Below are 15234 nucleotides of genomic sequence, written 5' to 3'. Positions count from 1 at the left end.
CAGCTGTTTTTAAACTCTAAATTGATTTAATCAGCAAGTGGTAAAGAGCAGAAAATTCAAGAAGAAAGGAAGGATAGTAAAGTTTTTATTTGCAATAATATTTATCTCAAAGTCAAAATGAATAATTTTAAGATGCTAGGGTGTCTTCATAAGAGCAGGTTTTTTAAACTATTTTTTTCACTTTTTCTTCTAATTTACTCCCTTTACTTTTGGGTTTATCAGTTTAATTATTATCATCTCCTTTCTTTGTCTCTATTTAATAGAACATATTTGTATTATTTAACATCCTATTTTAGATATAACTTTGATTGTAATTTTGTTCATTTTTTTTTTTTTTTGTATTTTTCTGAAGCTGGAAACGGGGAGAGATAGACTCCAGCATGCGCCCGACCGGGACCCACCGGGATCCACCCGGCATGCCCACCAGGGGCGATGCTCTGCCCACCAGGGGGCGATGCTCTGCCCCTCTGGGGGGTCGCTCTGTTGCGACCAGAGCCACTCTAGCGCCTGGGGCAGAGGCCAAGGAGCCATCCCCAGCGCCCGGGCCATCCCTGCTCCAATGGAGCCTTGGCTGCGGGAGGGGAAGAGAGAGACAGAGAGGAAGGAGGGGGGTGGTGGAGAAGCAAATGGGCTCTTCTCCTATGTGCCCCAGCCGGGAATCGAACCCGGGTCCCCCGCACGCCAGGCCGACGCTCTTACCGCTGAGCCAACCGGCCAGGGCCTAATTTTGTTCATTTTTACTTGTGCTTAAAAGCAGTAAAGTAACAGGCTTCAAAATTTCTGAGGACTAATAGGACTTTTTGATCACTGTCTTTGAGAGACACCTTCAGAAGCTATACCTTTTAGAGTTGCTTTATACTTTACATAAGTAAAGAAATGCTTATGTGGTTCTACATTCTTAGGAAACAAACACAAGAGTATCATGTCTATAAGTTCTAATTAAATGTACATATGCATCTGGGATTAAGGAAGTTCCATTCTTCAGAAGAGAGATTTCAGTCAGAAAGAAAATAAGGCAAGGGAAGTAAAGGCATAAATAAATAAATAGGACAAGATCAGGTTAAAAAGCTTCTGCATAGCAAAGGAAGCACCAAGAAAACAAAAAGGCAGCCAACCAAATAAATGACATTAAAAAAAATAGCTTTAACAGGGGTTAAGATATAAAATATATAAAGAACTCATACAGCTCAACACCAAACAATCTAATTAAAAAATGAGCAGAGGACCTGAACAGATATTTCTCCCAAGAAGACATAAAAATGGCCGACAGATATGTGAAAAGATTCTCAACTTTACTAGCTATTAGGGAAATACAAATAAAAACTACAATAAAATACCACCTCATAGCAGTTAGAATGGCTATTATCAACAAGACAAGCAATAACAAATGTTGCAGAGGCTGTGGGGAAAAAGGAAAAGGAATCTTTATTCACTGCTGGTAGGAATGTAAACTGGTATGGCCACTATGGAAAGCAATATAGTGATTTCTCAAAAAATTAAGAATAGAGATACCATATAACCTAGCAAACCCTCTTCTGAGTATCTACCAGAAAAACTTGAAAACATTTATTTTTAAAGATATCTGCAGGCCTATGTTCATTGCAGCATTATTCATAGTGGCCAAGTCATGGAGACTACCAAAGTATTCTTTGATAGAGGATTGGATAAAGAAGATATGATATGATACACACACACACACACACACACACACATAAAATAAGGCAGACAAGAAAAGCTAAGAACCATATGATTTCCCTTATATGTGGGATATAAAATTGATGGTTACCAATGAAAAAGGGGAGAAAGTTAAGGGTAAAGGAGGACAAGTATATGGTGACAAAAGATGATTTGACCTGTGGGTGGTGGGCACCAAATGCAATATACAGATCATGTATTATAGAAATGTACACTATAAACCTATATAATTTTATTAACCAATGTACCCAATAAATATAAGTTAAAAAGAGAATAACCAGGACAAATTTTAAATGGCATGATGTAATAATCAACATGCCACTAATAAACAACAAGCTACTATAGTAGGTTGCTAGAAAGCAGAAAAGGTACAAAAAAAAAGTAATCTATGGTATAATTCTAATAAAGAAAAATTCTAAGTCTTTTCTTTTTTTGAGACCAAAATAATGTTTTTGCATCTAATTGAACTTCCAATTTTGAGCAGTTAAAAAGTAAAAGCTATGCTCAATTCCGATTAAGAAAAAAAAAATATATATATACATATATAAAAGGCATTTTCTTTGATGTATAGGCATTTGATATAAAAGGCATTTTCTTTGAATGATAGTGATTATCATTCTAGGTATTGAATATACTTAGATAATAAAAACATGTTATAACCACAAAGAGAAGTTCTGGTTTTAGCTTGAGATGTAGAAATGGCATGGGATTCCACCCAGGTTCTTCCTATTATTCATACAGAACAAAAGCCTCAAGTTTAGGGGGGCAAGCCTACCATACAGGTAAATACCATTGTAGCTGGGGGAGGGAACAAAAAAGATTCTTTATTCCAGGGACAGAGATAGGAATACGTGATGGGCCCAGAAGTACTGGGGAGAAAGGAAAGGCTTAGAACTGAGATGGTTACATCTGAGGGACCCAGGGACGCAGTGCCTGCCTAAGATTTAGGCTTAATCAAAAGAGCAAAGAATGCTTCCCTCTCTGTACCACTGATTAATAGGCAATGAGCCATAGCAGTGGGATATGGGTATGTTACAGGGGTATGGAGAGGAGCCCTTTCTGAGGCATAGTACAAAGGAGAAAGAAAATTAAAAGTGGAACATACATAAAGTTGGAATGACCCTCTGGCAAATTCTTCCCTACCTAAATATAAATACAAGGTGTGATAGGGGAAAATTGAAGCAATAATTAGAAACCCAGTACTACTCAGCCTAGATTGATTCTAACTCCCATACTAAAGCCCTAGAAGAAGGAATGACATGCCCATTTTCAGGCATATAGTTTAGTAACTTAAGTCCAAAACTTAATATCCAAAACAAAATGTCTTGCTCTCTAATAATATTCTGAAGAACAAGAAAAAGAAAAAAGGAAATTGCCAAGAGATAAAATAATCAACAATTTAACAGAATCAACTTTGCAGATGTTAGAAATATAAGAAAGGGAATTAAAATAACCATATTTAGTCTTAAATACTCCAATGAAAGGGTTTGACAACATGCACAGACAGATGTGCAATTTTAGCAGAGAGATGGAGTGGGAAGAATGAATCAAATAGAAATGGTAGATATTAAAGGCTCAATTAAAGCAATGAAGAATGCCTATGATGTTCTTATCTGTAAGACTCATTACAGCCAAGGAATGAATAAAGGAACTTGAAAATAGGTCATACAAATGATCTAAACTGAAATACAAAAGAAAAAAAAAAGGTAGTGAAGAAGGAAAAATAATATCTAAAACTTATGAACCCATAACAGGTGCTGTAATTTATGTGTAATTGGAATATCAGTGGAGAATAAAGAGATAATATTGCAGAAAACAAACTGAGAAATAATAGCCAGAAACTTTTAAAGGTTAACAGCACATACCAAATTATAGATCCAAGAAGTTTAAAGAACACCAAACAGATAAAGAAGAGTAACAATAACAAAAAACACAGCCAGATATGCCATATTTAAACTAGTGAAAATCAAAGACAAAGACAGTCTGGAGGTAGCCAGAGGGGGAAAATAGGTACATGTTTCATAAAGAGCTGAGAATTACAGTAGATGTCTCATAAAGAACCCTACAAGCTAGAAGACAATGAAGTGACACCTTTAAACTTTTGAAAGCAGAAAACTGGCAACACAAAATTCTACAGTAGTGAATATATCTTTCATAAAGAAGGTGAAATAAAGATATTTTCAGGAAAACAAATACTGAGAGAATTTATTTCCGGAAGACCTTTATTATAAGAAATGTTTAAGGAAGAAAGGAAGAACATTGGAAAAGGAATGAATGAAACAAATAATAAACTGTGCCTTAAAATTATATATTGAAAGATCTATCCTATGTTTATATATGATTTATGACATGCTGTGGCTTAATTTGTGAACCTTAACTTAGATTACATTATATATACTATACAAAGATATTATCAAAATGATCATTACTTTGTCTGTTCTGTCTGCTATAACAAGAATACCTTAGATTGAGTGGCCTAAATTTATTTTGTACAGCTCTGGAGAGTGGGAATTCCAAGATAAGGAGCCATTAGATTTGGTGTCTGGTGAGAACCCACTTCTTGGTTCATGGGTAGCTGGCTTTTCCCTGTTTTTTCATACAGAATGAGTGAGAGAGCTCTCTAAAGTTTTCTTTTATGAGGGCACTTATTCCATTCATGAGAGTATTGCCCTCATGACTTAATTATCTTCCAAAGGCCCTGCCACCTCATTGAGGATTTAGATTCTAACCTAAGGATTTTAAGGAAATACATTCAGTCTATAATAATCATATAACAATATATTTGTAGTTTATGTCTCTTGTTTCTATAATGGCTATTTTGTATGTATTACTTTTTGTTTGTTTATATATGCAGTTATATGTCAATACAATTTTATAATGGATTTAAAAGGTTAATGATGAATCAGAAATGCATCTAATGTGGAACAGAGGAGAGGCAGGAGCCAACACTATGAAATTTTGAATAATGCAGTAATTTATTTGCTATTCCATATTTCTGTACCTCAGTAACTATATATGTATTGTTATATTTTACATTCTCCTCTTACAAAAATTAGCATATTATTGTTGTAACTTAAAAATATTAAAATGTTTGAACCATTTTAACCTAAATACTAATTTACATTGGAATATACATTAGCTAAAATTACCCATTTATCAAGGGACTTTCGCCTATTTTGAAATTATTCTAAAACACAATGGCAGCATTTAAAGATTGAAAATTGAAGTTCTAAATTTAATAGACAAGAAATACTGTGGGCTAATATTACAATGTAGAATAAAAGGAATATAATCTTGATTTCATATTTTCCCTTTAAATAATTATGAGTTAAGTGAACTAAGTTACTGTCTTTAAGAATTAAAAGTAATCAGAATATTGTCTTAGAACTTTGGAAGTTTTTGGTTATTAAAATAGCATTTTGTCATCAAAGTACTTAAATTTTTTGTGCTTTTCATTTGTGTTACTTTATGATTCTTTTACCTTCTACATATTAATAAATTTCTGTTAACACTTATAAGGTGCTAGATCCTACCATTATTAAAGTTTACAGATAAATTATAATTTATAATAACATCTAAATGAAAATCTGGATTAAAGCAACATATTAAAGAAATAATGTTAGTAAATATAATTTAGATTTTGTAATTGGGGCCTATTGATATTATTGATTTAGAGGGTGAATTTAATCTGTTATGGCTTTACTTGAAGATGCAAGTAGGTTAAAAGTTTCCAAGTAGAGAGAATATATTTAAAAAATTGCTATAGTGGGGGGCGGGGAGGGTGCAAGGAAGGAGAGAGAGGGGAGTGGCAGGGAGGGGAGGGGCACAAAGAAAACCAAATAGAAGGTGACGGAAGACAATCTGACTTTGGGTAATAGGTATGCAACATAATCAAATGTCACAATAATCTGGAGATGTTTTCTCTGAACATATGTACCCTGATTTATCAATGTCACTGCATTAAAATTAATAAAAATAAACAAATTAAAAAATTGCTATATGGAATTCTAAATGATCCTAGAGATCATCTATTCAAATCCATAAATATCACAAATAAATCCTCGAGAGATTAAGTGACTTTTCCAAAGTCCGAGGCTTAGTGACAAAGCCAAGCTCTACTCATTTTCCTTTCATTTTCCAAAGTTTTTTTATTTAATATTTCCATTAAGACATCATGTCTTTTTCCACTAAATTACATGGAAAGACTTCCTCTTTCTGTCAAACTAGGAGTTGATGTCCAAGTAATCCTTGAAGGTTGAATGAAAGTCCCAAAAGATGGAGCAGCATGAGGAGCGGTATGGCATGGGGCAGAATACAGCCTCTTTGAGCAGCTGTTGATATGGCTGAAGGATTGGGTACTTGTACAACTGAAGTATTTCCCTGCAGTGTTGGAAGAGGTCAGGTTTTTCTTTTAGGAAGAGGTCAGGTTTTTCTTTTAAAGGTCAAATTAAATTCATAAGAAGTATTGCTATTTTTTAAAAATGTTTTGTATTTTTGGCAAAATACACTGAGTTTTTATTGAGTCTTTTTACATTGAATTTACTTAGGTGACACTGGTTATACAGGTTTCAGATGCAGAATTGTACAACACATCAACTGTATACTGTATTGTGTGTTCGCCACCCCAAGTCAAGTCTTTGTATAGACTATGTTCAAATAAGCAGTGTTAGATTAATCAGATAACCTGTAAACTTTTTAAAGTTCAAGTCTCAATTCATTTATAAAATGTAGCAAGTATTACTTATGATCAATCTTCATGTCAAAGAACTAGTGATTAGATATAAATGTGTATCAAAATGGTTTTTGTTTGATTTTGCCTCTTAAAGAGCAAATAAACCAGAATTTAACCTCTTTACCACAGGTCAGGAAATCCCATTTTTAAACTTCCTTTGAGTATTAAGCATAATACTCGGAGATCAAGCAGTTAAGTAATCCTTCCTGATCAATAAAGGAAACACTTGAATTGTTGATCCTTTTTGTAGATAAAATATATTGCAGCAATGAACACATTAGTTAACATAGTTCAATGCTCAATCATTTTTTTGTCTGTATTATTCCATGCTCCTTTTACACCCTTCTTATTTGGATCTGTGATCTGCTTTTCCACAGTTACATCTACAGAGAGGATATATAGCTAGGGTCTGGTGACCTTAAGCATCTGGCTTTCTTAGCAGTAAGGACTGAAATTGGAATGTCAATAAATTGACATTGAATTTTACACAACTTTCACATGGAACTTGTTCAAATAAATCTGTCCATAAGAAATCAATTCATTCTTGGTCTGTTTTCAAATCCGAATGACTAAAAGTACAATTTTGAGAGACTAAAAATGCACTGAAGGAATGTTTCTGGGAGACCCACAGGAACATTCACTAGCAACCCTTCTTTCCACCTCTTATTTCCTTGTAACCTTTGCTGTACTGGCAAAATCTCATTTAAAACAATGTTGTAAACATCTATAACTGGAACTTTTTCTTTCCTCCTCCTCCTCCTCCTCCTCCTCCTCCTCCTCCTCCTCCTCCTCCTCCTCCTCCTTCTTCCTTTATTTTAGTGAAAGGAGGGGAAGCAGAGAGATAGACTCCTGCTTGCACCCCAACCAGGATCCACCTGGCAAGACCACCAGGGAGCAATGCTCTGCCCATCTGGGGCCATTGCTCCATTGCTTAGCAATGGGGCCAATTTTTAGTACCTGAGGTGGAGGCTCCAGGAGACATTCTCAGTGCCGAGGCCAACTCACTGAAACCAATAAAGCCATGGTTTCAGGAGGAGGAGGAGAAGGAGGAGGAGGAGGAGGAGGAGGAGGAAGAGAGAGAGAGAGAAAGAGAGAGAGAAAGAGGAGGGGTGGAGAAGCAGATGGGTGCCTCTCCTGTGTGCCTTGGCTGGGAATCAAACCTGAGACATCCATACACCAGCCAACACTCTACCACTGAGACAGCTGGAACTTTTATTTTATTGTCTAGATTAGTGGGTTTATAGAATTTGAAAAACTGGTAGATCTAATAGGTTTACAGAACCCAGTTGATTGAGAAAGTTATTATCAATCTCTAGTCATTAGACTGAAGTACATACTTATATTGTCAAGAATCTTTGCCTGTGCTTACTTCAGCAACACATATACTAAAACTGGAACAACACAGGGAAGGTTAGAATGACTTCTGTGAAAGGATGACACGCAAATTATTGAAGCATTCCATAGTTTTTATTGAATTAATTTTTTTTTCCTCCATAAGCCTGTTTTTATTTATATAGTGTCCTAACCACTTCAGTGGCAGAAGGAATGGGAGAGGTTGTCTTTTCTAGCCAGCGGCATTCATAATGTTGGTCTGTTTTAACCAAATACACAGACAAGTTACATTTTGGGTTTGCTACGCTACAACGTTTAGTCTCTCTCTGCTAGAGCAATGAGGTGAGCATCAATTCCTGCTTTTGTAAGAATCCTGAATTTAAGATTTTCAACTGTAACTATTCCAACTTTTTTTTCTGAAGGTTTAAAATCAATTGATAAAACAGTAGACAGTCATGTGTCAGATGACTACGAGAATTAGTGGGGTAATTACATAATAAGTTATAAAAATGTTAAATCACTATATTGTATACCTGAAACTAACATAACTACTATATGATTGTATAGCAACTAAACTCTTTTGAAAAGAATATTTGCTTTGAGTATCATTTCTATCTATAAAATATCAATTGGTATCTGAAATTAATAAGGCATTATTTTAATTTCATTGTTAAGATTGCTTTTATTTCAACTTACATGGGAATGGAAAGAATTATTTCTTATCAATAAATATGCATTGGACATTGTGATTGTTTTAAAAAACTTGTTGATTAGAATTTATTCAATGCATGTTGAGGAATAGTTCTGCATTTTATAGCTTTGTCTTTTTAAAATTTTGTTTTTTGCAATATATTATTTGTTAGAAAATGTTATATACAATCAGCTTTTTTGGGCCAGGCCTTTATTTACTATTAGTAAGACTGTATGTCTTTGTGCTCATGTAGAGAAATAGCCAAAATAGGCAAAACATGAAGAAACAATAAAAGCTTTTAAAAATTACATGTTCTTAATTTCTAAAAATTTAACAATATAATTATTTTTTAAATCATGAGCTATAAAAGTCTTCTCTGGCCCTTCTACATTTGATCTTAGATAGAGTCCTTTCCTTTGTCTTCATTCTGTCTCTACACTTCATGTTGAAGTTAACATGGATAACTTTATCAAAGGGTCAGGAAGACAAGGGTTCAGGGAAAAAGATGAAAAATTTTTATCTGACTTACTGATATAACAAGATATTCAAAAGTGCTATGCAATTCCTTAACACAGAAGTCCTCAGGTTACTACACCGTTTCGTTCCTAAGACAGTGACATAACCCGAATTTTGGTATAAGTTGTAACAACACACCCTAGCCTAAGTCACTCACTTATCTTAACAGAGTAAAATCATTATCTAGAATATAAAAATGCAACTAAGCCACAGGAAAAGGAAAAAAGTATATACTCTACACTGTACTGTAGTAACAGAAAAATGACAAAAAAAAAATGAGTGTAAAAAAAAATACTATGCTAATGGCCTATCCCGAAATACTCAAGTCTTAATTCTTTTTAAGTTTTTACTGGAGTGAGCTTGTAAACTCGAAATATTGTTATGTTAAGGCTGTCATAACCAGAGGACTCCAAAACTAAAATTCATTGCCTTTGATTAAATTTTTTCATGCTGGTGTCTAAATCATCAGCAATATAGGAAATATACAAAAGAATGCCTTTTAATGGGTTGTTGTTTATGTAAACTTATATGAATTATATTTATCATCCTTGCTAACACAAGCATTATTAAATCTGTTACTTTGAAAAATGCTGGTAGAGACTGCTCCTGAGTGCTGGTCAGAAGAGGGACCAAGGTGTGTGTGCCACAGGATAGCAGACATCAGGTTAGGCGGTTTAAGGTTATCTCATTTTATTTTCTTAAAAGATCTGAAAAGTTATCATTAGTCTCATTTATAAATGAGAAATCTAACTCTCCTAGTGACTGAATGCCTGCATTAGTTTCCAAGAACCACCGTAACACATTATCACAACTAGTGTGGTTTAAAACAACAGAACTTTCTTTTCTTACTGTTCTGGAGGTCTGAAGTCTGAAATCAAGATGTCAGCAGGGTTGGTTCCTTCTGGAGGCTCAAAGGAGAACCCATTCCACACCTATCACCCAGCTTCTAATAGCTGTTAGCATTCTTGGTATTATAGACTCACTCTAATCTCTGCCTTCATTTTCTCCTGTCCTTCCCTTTGTATGATCCTCGGTCCTTTCCTTTTCTGTTTCCTATAAGGACATTGCATTTAGGGCCTACTCTGAGTCCAAGATAATGTTGTCTTATCTCAAGATCATTAACTTAATTACATCTATAAATACCCTATTTCCAAGTAAGGTCACATAATGAACTGGGGGTTACCTCTTGCAAATATATTTTGAATGTAACTATTCAACCTGCTCCAATATACAGTCAGAATTCAAATTCTGTTTGTTCTGACTTTGAAGGACAAATGCTTTTCACCGTTTTACACTAACTCAATAAATATGATTGAGGATCCATATTAGGCACAAGATGGTACTCTTAACAAGACAACTAAAACACAATTCCTGCTTTTGAAGTGCTTACACACTAGTGAAATATGGCTGGTTCTTTAATTCTCCAAAACTAACAATGCCATCTCAGTGCAATTACAGAGAAAAAATGTCATTTAAGCTGCGTAAAGAAATATACTACCATATATTACCCCATATATATATATTTTCTGAATTGTTTAGACTTTAGAAAGTAGCAAAATGAGAAAATTCAATTAGGTACAGTAGCTGTTGATCTTTATTAGAATTAAATAGAATTTTGAAATTTCTTATTGTTTAAGGAAGTTAAGTAGGCAAAATATTAAAAAAATAAAATTAAGGAAATATAAAGTTTTTCAGGGGAAATATAAAATATTAACTCTTATTAATTAAATAAACTCTAAAAATACTATAAAGATTTTGAGAATGAAAACTTATTAGAGAGAGAGAAAGTAATTCTGTGATCATGGTGTTTCTCTCTGAAGGAAAGAATTACTAGATTCTGGGAAATTAAATATTTAAAAATATTAGAATACCAATTATTTTATGAGGGTAATCAATACATATTTAGAAAAAAGGTTTTATGGTTCAAAAATTATTTATATTCATAAATATTGCATACAGTGGAAGATCTCTAGATCTGTGTTTTTCTTGTTGATGCTGAGTTTTTCAGTATTTTAGGGAGCAGTGGCTTATAAGTGACACTGTATCACAGTTATCCAATCTGTTCTTTTGTTTTAAGTCAATAGCATGAATTAACCAGCTTTCATTTTTACATACATCAGAGTAATTACAGTTGATCCCTGAATAACACAATGGTTGAGGGCACTGTTCCCACACAAAGTTTCGTGCATAACTTTTAATCCCCCATAAAGTAACTACAGTTGACTGGAATCCTTCCTGATAACATAAGCAGTCAATTAACATATATTTTGTGTGATATATGCACTATATAATATATTCCTATAGTAAAGTAAGCTAGAGAATAGAAAATATTATTAACAAAACCAGAAGAAAGAGATAATACATTTACAGTACTGTATTTATTGATATCTTAAATTTATTTCATCTGCTTACAAGATTAATCATCTGTCAGTACTTACATCAATATTGTTTTATATGATAGAAAACACTGTAGATGTTATATATATTACTAATATTAGATATCAAAGATGAGAAGACATTGTGAAAAAGGAATTTACTTTTGTAACAGGTTTAAAGATTCATACACCGCTAACAAAAAAGCAGCAATATGCTTTATGGTGGCCTAGAGTGGAATCTACTGCTTCACATTTGTAAGGATATCTCTAAAAATTTTCCAATACAGTTATTGAAAATATATGTGTATAAGTAGATCTGCACAGATCAAACCCATGTTGTCCAATAAGTTGCTTTAAAAGCCACTTAAGTATATTTCATATTGGGGTATTTTATAGAAAAAAATCCAAATTCAAACAAAATACATTAACCTAGTGCCTGTATAGTGATTAAGTGAAGATTTATGTCTTTAAGTTCAATGTACTCTCAAAGCATTTACATAACAATGTATCTTTTAAAAGTAAAATACTGACGTAATTTCTCAAATCCTTCACTTGAAATCAGGTTACACAAACTCTCAACAAACTTCAAAGATAGAGGGATAAGTAACTATGTGGAATAAATTCCACCTAGATTTTGTGAGAAGAGGAACAGGAGTAGAATGGGGAATGAGGCTTGCATAATAAGGAAGAAAGCAGGTATAAAAAACCTGAAGTCAAAGTATTTACCACTCTAAGGATAAATGATTCTACTTTTCATTTCCCTTCCATATTTATACCCATGACCCTTTCTTTGTATTCCTGCCCTTTACTAACTCCTTTTCTTGCCCCTGTGTCTTCTCTCTTCATGTGCCATAGTGAATCTTGGGTTTAGAGTTGGAAGACAATATATATATAATCAAAGACTTTATATCATTAATTCTTAGGATTTTTCTAAGTGTTCTTTCCTTGGTTGATTAAACATAAGTAAGTATAGCCAAATGATTAATAGGTAACACATAAAATGAATAGGTAAAAAATTGAAATACTGACAGTAACTAGTAATTTGTATTAAAATTTTTTATCTGATGGATATAAAGAAATATCTATTTTCTATCCCTGTTTATTCAGCAAGTAAAATCTGAATTAATCAAAATCACTGCCATAATCTCATTTGTTCAGTTATGAGAAATTTGTCACTGCAATGGGAAAATCATCTGGTTACCCAGGAGTGGAGATTAGTAAATTAGTAATTATTGTCCTGCATATTCAGCTACCAAATAAAAACATAAATGGACTGAGATTGCAGTCACATAGAGGATCAGATGTCTGGGGAATTTGAATATCCTTTAAAAGGAAGTGATAATGAGGTGATTGAAGAATGATAGAAATGGGACTTATATCTTTCACAAAGATTTTTTCACAGCACATCTTATAAAAGAGAACACAGATTTCTTTTTACAATCATACTTTGACTCATTAATATAGCAGTTTTGAATGTGTAACTGAGAATATCATTTGTACTTTAAGATAAGGTAATGTTTTAATTTGACTTTTACCTTGATAACCTGAAAAATTTAACAACAATTTTGAATAAAATAAAATATTTACTTTAATATACTGAATAATTGCCTGGTGGTGGTGCAGTGGATAGAGCATCAACTCAGAGTGCTAAGGTTCAAAACCCAAGGTCTCTGGTTCAAGCCTCAGTTCACTGGCTTGAGCCTAGGTTACCTTCTTGATCCTGAGGTCACCAGTTCAATCCCTAGACAAGGCACGTATGAGAAGCTATCAGTGGACGCACAACTAAAGTAGAGCAACATATTGATGTTTCTCTCTTTCTCCCAATCTTCCTCTCTCTCTTCATCTTTCTCTCAAAAAAAATCTAAATAATGGATCTATATATTATATAATATCTACTTTATCTTTACAAGGTAAACCATTAACATACTATATTATTGCAATATAAACTTACTATGTAATTAAAATGTCTGAATTTTAACATAACAGTAAAAATATACTATAGGGTATGTATGCCTTATTCTGTTTGTGACATTATCAGCTACATAGTTAATGCTCTATTTATTAAAATTATATTATTAATCTCTAAACAAAGAAAGAAACTACAGAAGTCATTTTCCAAATTTAGAATTGAGACATGGCATTTTGAGCACTAAACTATTTTTAAATAGTCCAAAATACCCTGGCCGGTTGGCTCAGCGGTAGAGCGTCGGCCTAGCGTGCGGAGGACCCGGGTTCGATTCCCGGCCAGGGCACACAGGAGAAGCGCCCATTTGCTTCTCCACCCCTCCGCCGCGCCTTCCTCTCTGTCTCTCTCTTCCCCTCCCGCAGCCAAGGCTCCATTGGAGCAAAAATGGCCCGGGCGCTGGGGATGGCTCTGTGGCCTCTGCCTCAGACGCTAGAGTGGCTCTGGTCGCAACATGGCGACGCCCAGGATGGGCAGAGCATCGCCCCCTGGTGGGCAGAGCGTTGCCCCCTGGTGGGTGTGCCGGGTGGATCCCGGTCGGGCGCATGCGGGAATCTGTCTGACTGTATCTCCCTGTTTCCAGCTTAAGAAAAATGCAAAAAAAAAAAAAAAATAGTCCAAAATAAAATTGTTTTGTCAGATATCATTATAAACAATAATATTGAATAGTATTTGCTTCCAAATATATATATTTTTGCTATGATTCAATTCAGTTCTGTTTTTCCATCAATATAGCAAAAAAATAGCAAAAGACCTTGGCTAGGTTGCTCAGTGGATAATGTATCAACTGGCATGCCAGAGGTCAAGGGTTTGACCTTGGGTCAGGGTAATTATGAGAAGCCACCAATGAGTACACAACTAAATGGAACAACTAAGTGAAACAATGAGTTGATGTTTCTCTCTATCTCTTCTCCTCTCTTTTTCTCTATTTCTCTTCCTCTCTCTCAAATCAATGCAAAAATTTTTATAAAGGAACAGATTATGCAAAAATTAATCCAATCCTTTCAAATTATATTTGAAAATAATGATATATTAAAATAGTATCTATTTTTACTATGTTATATATAATTATATTAGTATAGAAATTTAAAATTTATATATAAATTATATGTAATATACTATAAATTATACATATTATATAATTATATACTAAAGCATATAGTAATATATAATATTCATAATTTTTAAATACTAAAATATTTATTAGGATATATAGTTAGTTTTACTTCTTAAAAGGATACTACTAGGCTTATATAATTTTCCATTATATAATACTTATTTCTACATAAAGAAAATTGAGGTATAGAGAGGTCAAATAATTTATCAAGGTCACATAGGCAGTCGTTCATGGTGCTAGTACTTGATCCCATGCTATTTGTCTCAAGACATATGTATAATGGCTTCCTAAAAATGAGGCAGTTATAAATCACAAGTATGAGAAGTAAAGATATAGATTATTTTGGTTTTAATTTTTTTAAGTTGAGGTAAAATTGACAACATTAATTTCAGAATGTTGAGAAAACAACTCTGTTAAGCTTGTTAGCTTGTACTTTACCTCAGTGGTCTCCAACCTTATTTGGGCCACGGACCGGTTTAATAACAGAAAATATTTTCAAGGACCAGCCTTTAGGGTGGGATGGATAAATGTATCACGTGACTGAGACAAGTGTCAAGAGTGAGTCTTAGATGGATGTAACAAAGGGAATCTGGTCATTTTTTTTAAAAAAAGAAAACATCGTTCAGATTTAAATATAAATAAAATGGAAATAATGTAAGTTATTTATTCTTTCTCTGAAAACTGGTACCAAATGGCCCACGGACCAGTACCGGTCCGCAGCCCGGGGGTTGGGGACCACTGCTTTACCTAATTAGTGCAAGAACACATGGCAGCACCAGGTACATATAGTCTATGTAAGGCTATGGGTCCTTG

General features: G+C 33.9%; 1 protein-coding gene and 1 non-coding gene across 2 annotated transcripts in view; both read left to right on the top strand.

Annotated features, from left to right (window-relative positions):
• Positions 1 to 15234, top strand: part of CCSER1 (coiled-coil serine rich protein 1) — a 1472832-nt gene that overhangs the window by 1209194 nt on the left and 248404 nt on the right. The gene's annotated exons all lie outside the window — the stretch shown is intronic.
• Positions 7789 to 7895, top strand: LOC136307123 (U6 spliceosomal RNA). The gene has a single exon (XR_010725810.1). It is a non-coding gene; the product is annotated as a U6 spliceosomal RNA (small nuclear RNA).

Source organism: Saccopteryx bilineata, chromosome 5 (genome assembly GCF_036850765.1).
Source record: "Saccopteryx bilineata isolate mSacBil1 chromosome 5, mSacBil1_pri_phased_curated, whole genome shotgun sequence".
NCBI lineage: Eukaryota > Metazoa > Chordata > Mammalia > Chiroptera > Emballonuridae > Saccopteryx > Saccopteryx bilineata.
The sequence above is the reverse complement of the archived record's forward strand: the minus strand, read 5'-3'. Positions and strand labels throughout refer to the sequence as shown.